A 12,746-nucleotide genomic window follows, 5' to 3' on the forward strand; every position below is an offset into this window, starting at 1 on the left:
CATCCTCCCTGACTGCACCCAGGTGCTTTGTTCTTGCCTCTCCTTTCTGCTCAGGGATCCATGTTTACACTTACAAGCCTGTTTACACTTCTAGCTTGCTCTGTCGGTGAGATCCCTGGGCTTTTTTCCATGGTGTCAGTGCTTCTGCTGCCCTATGATCTTTACATCTTACACAAGCTCTTTCGCGTTTTCAGTGTCCATTCTTCCATCCCCCAGCCAGACCAGTTCAGACAGCTCACACACACATTTGTGTCAGCGCACATGTGTCTGCATGTTCACCCACCCACCTACCCACATACACACACAAACAATCCTGAAAAGAAACTTGCACAGATGTGCAACTAATTGCTTACTTGTCCAGTGTAATGGACTTTGGTAAGCACCCCTCTTTTTTGGGCGCAGTTATTATTATTTTTTTGCCTCACTAGTTGATCAAATCAGCATCCTATTCTACTTCTATGATAATCCTGGAAGGTGAATGGGATTTTCTCATGAGGGGGACTGACATTCAAAGAGTTTGGCAGGGCTGGAAGTCCTCACTGTGGACGGTTGAGTGACGTGTGCCTCTGATCTCTACTCCCATCACAACAGACTGGTTCACAGTGCCAATCACGTTGGCATCATTCCATTCCCTGTGCTTTCCTTCCAGAAAAAGCACAGAAATAGCAAGGGGCTTTGAACTTGTACTTGATCATGCAAGCCCCTTTCCCCAGGCTATAGAAGGTCACTGAGGACAAGAATTCTTTAACAAATTCCTATTCACAGAAAGGCAAGCCCCAACTCTTACTGCCTGAGTGATGCTTCACTTAAAATCATGAAGAAATTCTGCATGGGTAATGTCAGGTTAACGATCACTGCAAGAAGTGGTAATAGTCAATGTCCTCCTTTTCTGCAGCAGTGTTTATAGAACACTTAACAATCAACCCCAAATCTCTCCTGACAGACGAAAAATTTTCTGACAGATGCATTCCTGCAACATCTTTGCCTTTTGTGATCCTGATTCATATTCTCATTTCAACGAGTGATATTCTTGCCCAACGGGCATTTCTGTAAGTATGTGGGTATTGCTGTTTCCAAACGTGGGTCACTGTTAACTATTCCTGCGATAAAGCATTTCTTGCTGTTCACAAATATCGTGTATCTCTTAAAAAAAAAAAGTCACAATTCAAGATGTTGGAAACATTTGATCCAGGAATGAAAGAAATCATCCAATTCACACACAATCTGACAAAGACACACAAACTTAAAAAACAAAAGTGAATACAAGCAACACAATTCATGTATGTTGAATAGGGCCATGCAAGAACTGACATAGCTATTGCAGCAGAGCTGTGTATAATGGCACAGGCATCGGTGCCACATCAAAGAAGACAGGAGTCATAGGCAGACCCACGGGAAGAAACATCAACTCATATTCATGGGCAGGCACAAAAGAGACACCCAATCTTCATTCTAAACAGAGGAAAACATGAACATATCCAGGGAACAGGAAACAAATGCAGCTCAGGGTGATTGAGCCAGAATGCTCAAGAAATTATCAGTAATCCGCCAAGTCTCACACGCATTGATATTCAGTGGAAGAAAACCTTACACAACACGTCCAAGTGTGCAGTCAAATCTAATAGCGCCTAGACCTTAGGGCCCAAGTGAAAGCCCGAGAGACATGGGGACACATGTCATGGCAAGTTTCCAGAGAATGACCATCAAGTCAACCATGCATAGTTCAGGTTTACTAACCGATCCATGACTATCTCTGCACTCTTCACTCCACGACAGGTTAGAGCTAAAGCCACCCCTGGTACTGAAGCACTGGTACTGAAGACAGGAGATAGTAGGTGTTGGGGAACCCTGTCCTTAACGTTTCTTGTCTTTAACTTCTTTGAAATGCCTTACTAAAACTTCTGAATGTGGATAACTACCATGCAGCCCCTAGAATGAGCCCAGTCTAAGGTCCCCCAAAGCATGCACCAATACACCATCCCACACCCACAGCAGACTTATTACAGCATAGTTTCTGCTTTGTGTTGTTTTGTTTTGAACTGGCGCTGAGAAAGACAGGTACCAGCCTGCCGGAGCCCCCAGGATCCTTTGAAGATTACAGATTAAGAAAGTAAGAAGACATGTTTCCATTGTTTGCTGCGCTGCTTGTACAGAAAGCACCCAGAGAAGGACAAGCCTTGCCTTCTGGAACTGTAGATGCTCCTCTGTAGAAGGGGCATACTAGGGTGAAGATATTCAAATGCAAAAGTTGGCCCTGAGCAGGAGATCTCATTCAGTGCACCTTGAAGGGGGCATCCGTAAACCCATGAACTTTGACGTTCATCCTTTACCCTTTGCCCTCCAAAGAGATGCTGCTGTCGGGAGACAATTTTTGGAGTGAGAACTCCATGTGAGACAGAAATATCACCCACAGGAATGCCCACGTTGGAGCCATTGTATCTGGGGTGAGAGGACAAACGTTGGCCTCTCCCTACTCCCTTTGTGCCAGTCTGTCCTTTGCCCAATCCAGAGGTGGACGTGATTCCGGAAAGCAGCCATCTACCTGGAAAGGGCCACCCTAAGTTCGACCAGTCCCTCTGTAAGCTCTGTATTCTCCAGGTGTTCCCATTAGCCCTTGGCCCACAGAGTAGCGACAAAGCCCAGAAGAAGGCCACTTGTGGTTTTATATAGCCTGTGCTGAGCCATTCAGCAAGGAATAGACACTGTCACCAGAGGGTTTGTGGGAAAATGTTATTTCTGCACCTAGGCCTGACAGAGGGCCTTGGGCACAGAGCTTAAGCCTTCCTGGAAAAAAGGATATTAACCACTGAGCCACCATGCGACACAGAGTGCACGGCTGGGTAGGCTGGACTTTGCCTGTTTAACCTCCCCATTCCCCTGACTTCTGCCCCTGCAGACTTTGTACCTAAATTGAGTTCTTGGAAAAAAGAACAGAGTTCACATGAGCTCAAACATACATGATGGGATCTGTTTTTGTTTGTCTGTTTCCTGGTGATTTATCTTTTCCCCTGGTCACTTTTGCCAGAAATTAATATCCTTACTGCCTTCCCACCCCCTCGCTTTTGCTCTGGGCCACAGCCCCTCCATATACTTTATGCCCCCATCCCCTAAGATGTTACCTGGAACCCTAGGCCTGGGAAGCTGACTCTGAGAAAAGGTGAACTGTGCAGTCATATACACAAGGAGGCTATGTGGTTCATAGTGAGTTGAATGTTAAGGCTTTTTCCTTGTCCTGTACTCTTAAAATGCCTGATGATATCCAACAGTGATGATACCTTGGGCACCACCTTCCAACAAAGTTGTGTCCCACTATTTCGATCTCTGGCTCTTGTTCACCAGACCCTTTCCATGAACATCCACATTTCCCTTGTCAAGTTGCCAGACCCACAGTTAATGGCCCCTCCTCTTCCTTCTCCTTCCTCCCCAACCCCACCCCACAGGAAGAACTTGTCCCCTGACACAACCCCAACATATGACTTAACCCCCTCTATAACTCTCCATGGTCTGGTAATTCCCACGCGTTAAAGTGAGAATCCTACATGGAGTTGAAGTATCTGTCCTGAGGACCTGGCCGAACAATACACAGACACCTATGGTTGATGCTTTCTATTTATCCTTCAGAATTATTTCATGTTTACTGGTTTCTCCCTCTCGATCTGTTTCACCAGCAGACCACTCTTCATTACTTTCATGTCAGAGAGGACTAGTTGGCCATTGATCTTCATGTGAAGCACCTTCTTAGGTTTTCTATTTTAGGTAAAGGGGGACACTCCAACATAAGTTTCTCAAAATCGGGGGTTTCCTTTCAAAATGGACAGAGAAACAGATACATATATGTCAACCTAGCCTCCCGGAACAACACTAAAGACAGCTTTAACCTTTCAAGTCAGTTTCCAGGAGAGAGAGTCTGTGAACTTTTACGTTTCCTCTCTCAGTTCGGTTCAGTTCAGTTCAGTCGGACAGTCGTGTCTGACTCTTTGTGACCCCATGAATTGCAGCACTCCAGGCCTCTCTGTCCATCACCAACTCCAGGAGTCTACCCAAACCTATGTCCATCGAGTCAGTGATGCCATCCAACCATCTCATCCTCGGTAGTCCCCTTGTCCTCCTCCCGCCAATCCTACTCAGCATTAGGGTCTTTTCCAATGAGTCAACACTTTGCATGAAGTGACCAAAGTATTGGAGTTTCAGCTTCAACATCAATCCTTCCAATGAACACCCAGGATTGATTTCCTTTAGGATGGACTGATGGCATCTCCTTGCAGTCCAATGGACTCTCAAGAGTCTTCTCCAACACCACAGTTCAAAAGCATCAATTCTTCGGCGCTCAGCTTTCTTCACCGTCCACCTCTCACATCCATACATGACCATTGAAAAAACCATAGCCTTGACTAGACGGACTTTTGTGGGCAAAGTAATGTCTCTGCTTTTAAATATGCTATCTAGGTTGGCCATAACCTTCCTTCCAAGGAGTAAGTGTCTTTTAATTTCACGGCTGCAATCATCGTCAGCAGTGATTTTGGACCCCCCCAAAATAAAGTCAGACACCGTTTCCAATGTTTCCCCATCTATTTCCCATGAAGTGATGGGAGCAGATGCCATGAGCTTAGTTTTCTGAACGTTGAGCTTGAAGCCAACTTTTTCACTCTCCTCTTTCACTTTCATCAAGAGGCTCTTTAGTTCTTCTTCACTTTCTGCCATAAGGGTGGTGTCATCTGCATATCTGAGGTTATTGATATTTCTCCTGGCAAACTTGATTCTAGCTTGTGTTTCTTCCAGCCTAGCGTTTCTCATGATCTACTTTGCATAGAGAGTTAAACAGGCAGGGTGACAACATAGAGCCTTGATGTACTCCTTTTCCTATTTGGAACTAGTCTGTTTTTCCATGTCCAGTTCGAACTGTTGCTTCCTGATCTGCATACAGGTTTTTAAACCACGCACCCCAATCTTCACTGTACAACTATTTACAAGAGCTAGGATATGCAAGCAACCTATATGGCCATCGGCAGATGAAAGGTTAAGGGAGTTGGGGTACATATACACAATGGTATGTTTCTCAGCTCTAAAAAGGAATGCCTTGAACTCAGTCCTAATGAGTTGGAATGAATATGGAGCCTATTAGGAGTGTGAAGAAAGTCAGAAAGAGAAAAAGCAAATACTGCATGTTAGTACAAATATATGGAGTTTAGGACCACGTAGGTGGTACCGGACATCGAACATGCAGAACAGCAAATAAGACACAGACATATAAAGAACAGAATTTGGACTCCGTGGTGGAATGTGAGTCTGGGTTAATTTGAGAAAATAGCCCTCAAACATTTACATTACCTTATGCAAAATAGACGACCAGCGCAAATTTGATGCGTGAAGCAAGACAACCAAAGTCATGTTGTGGGACAACCCAGAAAGACAGGTAGCGGAGGGCGGTGGGGGTTGGGTTCAGCATTTGGGGGGACACGTGTATATCTATGGGTGATTCGTGTTGGCCAATGTATGAAAAAAACCATCATGGTTTTGTAAAGTAATCATCCTCCAGGTAAAATAAATAAGTTAAAAGACTATTCTCCATAATCCTACACAGTGGTCAGTATTCTCACAATGAGAGTGGCATGTGGAAAAAATGTAAAAGAAAACAAAAATAGAAACAAGTGTGATGATCAAAATGGAATCAAATGATGGTCAGTGGGGAACAGCTTAGCAGAAAGGAGACTCACAGACCGTTGTAGAAAGGGGATTTCAATAGTAGGTGGGCCCCAATTTAAGAGGAGCCTGAGGGTTGCCTTGTTGGCCATGGAATGCCAGTTCAGAGATGTGCAGCTGAGCCAGATATAAATTGGAGTGACATTGCTCTGACCAGGACACTTCATCTACCTCAAGCTTCTCTACTTAGAACCTGTTTTTCACTACAGTTCTCTACTTCTGCTGTCTCTTGCTGATTCCCTCATTCCATGGTGTTACTCTGCATTCCACAGAGTCTCACTTTCTCCACAAGTGAAATAAGTGACCCAAGTTTCTGGAAAACACTTATGCCAGTGCCCAATCCCTGGGCTCCTCGCCTCTCGTCCTCCCAGTACCTCTCGTGTCAGAGCCTTCCTCCTCATATAGTACCACACGGGATTGGGCCAGAGATCCTTTATGATGAACTGTCAGGGCAATGAGCTAGGTCAGCACGGGGCTGGCCAGACCCTGAGCCCTCCTGTACACCGCCAAGAATTCCAACATACATCACCAGTTCTGGCCCAGTGGCCGCGTGGGACCCTACCTCAGCAATCCGGTCAGATCCTGTGAAATTGTGGTCAAAGGACCAGTTGAAGAAGTTAACGCTGCTGTCATGGTGCCTGCGGCTGTATGCCTTGCGTTCAAATCCCTGGTTCCAGTGAATTAGGGTGGAATGAGATGCTCGATATCCTGCAGGAAAAGGAGTATGGGAGAAAGACCTAAATCACTTTCCAATTCAACCTACACTTTTCTGCCCCCACCCACCAAATCCAAGGAGCTGCCTCTTACCAGTGACATTAATGAGATAATCCTTAACAGTCACTTCATTCTGGAAATACCTATTCTTCCAGAAGGACAATGTGATCTTGCAGTGATGAGAGGGATGCCTGAGTTCCTCCACCTGCCAGGACAAAGTGTGGGGAGTAGGGTAGGGGTGGATGGGTGTGAAACCCCTTTACAGAAGAGCTGTCCTTTCCTGTTTTCAGGGGTAAATCATGTCCTCTCCCCTCCGCAGTCACCTTCCCCCCACAATTATCAGTGTCCCCTGCCTGACCTTTAAGTTGGTCATGAAGTGAAGTATGTCTTCATCTTGGTCAGCCATCATAGCTGACATTTGAGGGTGGTTCATAAACTGCTTTAGGTCAAGGAGCCTCTAGATGCTAGAGGAAAAAAGTGCTGGAAGGACAAATCTAGCCTAAAGTGTAGAATGGCGCTGTCTGACTTCATCTTGCGATGAGTTAACTCGTCACATTTCTGTTAACGCAGACTGTATGAAGGCATGACAAGCCCCAAGGCTGTGCCTATAAATGCACTACCAGAGCAGGTTCTGTTCCTAACAGGAAAGGCCCTAAGCTCCATCTCAGCCTCCTAAAACTTAGCTTACTTCTGGAAAACAGGCACTCCTACGTACAAGCAGCATGAGCACTTACACATCCCAACCTCACCGCCAAATTCACGCAGCTTTTCAGAGAAGACCTGGATCCCAGACAAGCCTTTTCTCTGAAGAGTCCCTGGTGCTAATGACAATTCTGATTGGGACCTCTGCAAATAAAGCCCAAGTAGCAATTTGTGCTACCCAGAACAGCAAGGACATCACACCTTATATCGGGAACAGATACACAGAACGGTAACCAATACTCAGCATCCAAAAAATACATTTTGTACCAGAACTGCCAGATCTCTAAACTGCTTCTGCAATTACGCAGATTGAAAAAAAATTCACAAGCACCACACCAAGGGATACACCTTCGACCCAGAATCCACGGATTCCCTCGATGATGGCACTTCTGTGTTCTAGACGCAGCTTCCGCCTCTGGCAGTTCTTGTGTTTCAGGCGAGCGCGGGCCCTTTGGGCTTTCTTATTCACGAAATCCAGCTCCAGCTGCAGGGCCGTCAGGGCCTCCAGTGCGGGCTGATCCCTGGGGGCTCTGGGGCTTGGATGTTCCTGGCCCTGCTCCTGCGAGGACACCTGCTCCTGCGAGGACACCTGCTCCTGCTCCTCGTAGGCCACCACCTCCACCTCCTCCATGATGTCTAACACCAGCAGCTGGAACTCCTGCCCGAATCCCGCCAACTCTCCCTCCTCCAGGGCTGCACCTTTCTCTACCGCCTCCACCCAGAAGAGGGCGGCCTCTTCGCCTGGTGCACTACCTGCGGCCTGCATTGCCTCTGCCGCCCCCACCGCGCTGGTAGGCCCCAGGGTCCCTCCCTCGAGAAGACCCGGGCTCACAACTAAGACCCAGGATCCCGGGGTGCTGCCGCCTTCCTCTGGCCCCGTCTCAGTCTCCATGGTGTTCTGGCCGTAGCCCAGAGCCACAAAGAAGCTGGACGTGAGAGCACAGCTGGCGGCCGGCAAAGCCCGCCAACCAGCCGCAGTCTACGTGGCACAACCAACTGGTTACTTGCCCACAGCCAATGAGCAGGGAAAGGGAGACAGGCATGCCCAGAACCGTGTGCCACCATGCACGGGTAATATGGTGGCGGGAAGGAGCTGAACTCTATACCCTGACCAACAGTATAGATGTGCCAGACCAGCGACTGGGCAAGCCAGGCCAGCTGGAGTCGAAGGCAAGGAATCTGAAGGTGACACTGCAGCCACCGTCAAGCTTGAAATTGCCACTGGGGAAGCGGGCGACTCTGTGTGCTCAGGGGTTCACACAGGTGACACAGGGTTTGTGGGTACATCAGGGACACAGGTGCTCACCTTGGATCTAAACGGCAAGCCACGGGCAGAGCGTGGGTTTGGTGGGGGGTGGGGATCGGCGGGGGAGGCGCTGTTACCGCTGACCTCACCAAAGTTCACCGCCTGCAGAGTCCGTCCCTAACCGTGTGCCTTAGGCTTGAGCAGTGTCAGGAATGCAGCCATACTCTGAGGATGAAGCAGCACACTTTCCTTGGCTCGCTCTTTGGGCCCCACAATGCAGCCCCAAGCCAAACCACCCTGGAGCCCCTGGCCTGCTGTCTGTCAGCTCTTGGCCTTTCCCCTGGCCCACGGCTTAAAGCAGGCACCCCAGCGGCTAAGGATGTGCTCCTGCGGATGCAGTTCCAAGAGAAGCAGAGCTCCTCCTGCAAGTGTTTCAAGTGGAGTAAAGTGCTCCTCCTGACCATTGCTTACTCTCTTCCTCTCGGCCACATAGCTAACGTGGGCACACTCACGTTAAGTGCCTGGATAGATGCAATGCTCACACTCTGCCTCCTAGGATGTCTGGTGTTTCACACTGAGCACCTACATTAGGCCACACACACACACACACACACAGGAACAGGTGACACAAGCACATATGTGTACACACACACATGTAACACACAGGGACACAAATGCAAACAGGTGTTTCAGAGACTGAAGAACCAATGGTTTACATGAAATGCAGAGATTTCCTTATTTCTCATAGGGAAATGTTCATTCTGATTATCAGATGTGAAATATAGAGAAGTTCAAGTTTCATGAAGGAAAATTAGTGCCTAGATTTTGATGCAGTTAATACAGAGATCTCCCTATTTCATGGTGGACAGTCATTGTTTTCTATGTAAGAAATACAAAGAATTAAGTATTTCATGAAGAAACAGTGGTGCCCAGAATTTCTTTTATGAAATAGATGTCCAATTTCCTGTTGGTTCCCATATCTTAATTGCATACTTCATGTCAGTAAAATTTCATTGAGATTTTTACATAGGAAATGGATACAACTTCAGAGGTCAGACAGGAAAGCATATGCTCAACTTTTCATATCTGAACTATCTGGAATTCCCCATTCATGTAGGAAAAAGTGTGCACAGATATCCACATGTGAAACAGACAAGATTCCATATATGATGAAAAAATTATACAAGTAGATTTTCAAACATGAAGTACACATTTCCTATTTCACGTAGAAAAATCTGCACCCATGTTCTCACATGTGAGATAAAGAAAATTACATGTTTCATACAGAAAAATCATCTTTCAGATTTTCCTTGGCACGAAGCAGGGAATGCAAAGCAGTGCTCTGGAACAACCCAGAAAAATAGCATAGGAGGGGATGTGGGAGAGGCTCCAGGATGGGTGGGACCCCAATATACTTACGGCTTCTTAATGTTGATGCATGGCAGAAACCATCACGATATTGTATAGTAATTAACCTCCAGTTAACATTTACGAAAATGTTACAGTATGAGAAATGTGAAAGAACAAGGGGACTCGACTCTGCTCTGCGGTGACCTAAATGGGAAGGAAATCCAAAAACGAGGGGATATGTGTACACCTAAAATGGATTCACTTGGACATACGTACTCAGAAACTAAAGCATCATTGTAATGCAACTATACCCCAATGATAATTGTTTCAAACACCTTACACATCAAGTATAATTCCAGCAGTGAATAAATAAATGGTAGCCTCGTTTGCAATATATATCCATTGAGACATTATTCTAAGTTAAATATTTCAGTTAGAGGAAGAAGAAATCTTTTACATCACATGACACTGTGAAGTTGAAATCCCTTCATTATAGAAACAGAGTAGAATGTGGTCCTTGGGCTACTGGAAATGGTCCGTGATGGTCCAAGTTACCAACTTTTAGTCCCAGGTTGAATAAGCTCATCAAGGAAGATACTGTAATAGAGGCAGGGTGGAAAACGGTGCTGCAGACCTCAGCCCAAGACCTTCAGTGCCGTTAGAAACCCCAATACCACCAACAGAAAGCCTCTGAGCAGAGTGTAGTGAGATATATTACAGCCTTCCCATAGAGCCCTCTAGGCCCTTGGGCCTTGGGATGGGGAATGAACTGTGGAGCTTGGGAACAGGCTGTGTCTTGCAGAGTCCCAGAGCCCTTGCTGAAGCCACTGACTGGTCTGGACCAGGTTTGAAAGCAATGGGCAACGTGTTCCATCCCCACCTCCATGACCGAATGGTTGTGGCAATGTGCATGGGTCACAGTCTACAGGACCCAGCTCTCCAACTGGGTAGACTGAGGAGGCTGAGGGTCAGCTACATGCTGGGTACCTGGCTCCCTCATTGAAGGTGGCTGGGCAGTGTATGGGGGCCTTGGTAAGAGGAGGGCACAGAGAACTGAGAATTACCTCTTCCACCTAGGACTGAGCACTGCTGGAAGTAAGAAGAGTGGGTGCTAGATGAATGCTCCATGACTAGAAAAACCAGCCTGCACAGGGACCCCTCCCCCCCAACCAGGACCATGGAGGGTGAACGTCAAGCTTGGGACCTATCTTTTCAGGAAATAGGGAATAGGGAATAATATTTGCTTCCCTCAAGGATTACAGGAACACAGTTAGCTGACCACCACCTTACTTCAAGAACATAAGATCTGACAGCAAGAAATTTGCAAGAGCTAATCACACCTATCCCTCACCTTTCCTATACATAGCCTTTGCTGAACGCTTTGAGGGAGGTTTTTGTTTTTGTTTTTTCTTTTTTCCATTGCCTTAGGCTTTTATTCATTTTTAATAGAAGCATTTAAAATTGTGAACACTTCTAGACATGCATCTCATGAATTCTGATACGCTGTGTTTTTATTATCACTTAGTTAAAATATTTTCTAATCTTTCTTTTTATTTTTTACCTCTTTTTTAAAATTTATAGCAATTGGAGGCTAATTACTTTACAATAGTGTAGTGGCTTTTGCCATACATTCACATGATACAGCCCTGGGTGTACCTGCGTTCCCCATCCCGACCCTCCCATCTCCCTCCCCATCCCATCCCTCAGAGTCATTCATCCCAGTGCACCAGCCCTGAGCACCTTGTCTCACGCATCAAACCTGGACTGGTGATCTATTTCACATACTATACATGTTTCAATGCTATTCTCGCAAATCATCCCACCCTCGCCTTTTCCCGCCGAGTCCAGCAGTCTCTTCTTTACATCTGTGTCTCTTTTGCTGTCTCACATATAGGGTCATCATTACCATCTTTCTAAGTTCCATATATATATGCGTTAATTTACTCTATTGGTGTTTTATCTTTCTGGCTTACTTCGCTCTGTATAATAGGCTCCAGTTTCATCCACCTCATTAGAACTGATTCCAATGCATTCTTTTTAATGGCTGAGTAAAATTCCATTGTGTGTATGGGTCAGAGCCTTCGTCTCCATTCATCTGCCGATGGACATCTAGGTTGCTTCCATGTGCTAGTTATTGTAAACACGGCTGCGATGAACATTGGGGTACACGAGTCGCTTTCGGTTCTGGTTTCCTCGGTGTGTAAGTCCAGCAATGGGATTGCTGGGTCGTGTGGCCATTCTATTTACAGTTTTTAAAGGAATCTTCAGATTTCTTTGTCACTGGGTGCTCTGGACCTTTGGGTGAGAAAGGAGCTGTCGTTGGATGTCACCTAGGCTGTCTAACCAAAGCACTCCTTGCTGGATTGCCCATTTGGTTAGGACATTGAGTGACGTGGATGAACTATGCAGTCCATATCTTTCTTGGGTTCTTCCAGGCAGCTAGTCTAGCTCCTCGATTTGTTATTGTCAATAAGGAGTTACGGAGGACTTCCTATCCCCCCGGCACTGTGCAAAGATTGTCCTGGAAGGTTGATAATGTTATCAAACCCATTGTCCAGGGGAAGAAACTGAGGCTCAGAGAGGTAGTTCACCCGTTCAGGGTCACACAACTAATAGAAGCAGAGGAGCAGGATCTGAATTCACCGCCTTTGGGCTCCAGTATCCAAGCAAATGTGGTCATGCTTGTCATTCTTGGGTCCGAACATTAGTTACCAACTGCACCAGCCCTGAGATCCAGAAATCAAACCAGATTGGATTTTTTGATTCTTTCCCTTTGAGCCCTGGAGGAGGTGGATATAGTTCACTCCTGATCCTGCTGGGCTGTTTGTGGCTCTTGCCCTTTTACGATTTTCTCTTCCGTGATCCCACTCATGGTAACCATTGCTCTAGAATGAAGACAATACAGAGTTGATGGGGACTTCCTCTTTTCAAGCTTGTAGGGTAACGGATTATTTACCTACAGATGGATGACGCTCACTATTGGGAGTAGGAAATACAAACAGGTTAAATGAAATTATTGTTAGAAATAGACTTT

The sequence above is a fragment of the Giraffa tippelskirchi genome, chromosome Y, assembly GCF_054371585.1.
Source record: "Giraffa tippelskirchi isolate mGirTip1 chromosome Y, T2T-mGirTip1v1.2.pri, whole genome shotgun sequence".
Classification (NCBI taxonomy): Eukaryota; Metazoa; Chordata; class Mammalia; order Artiodactyla; family Giraffidae; genus Giraffa; species Giraffa tippelskirchi.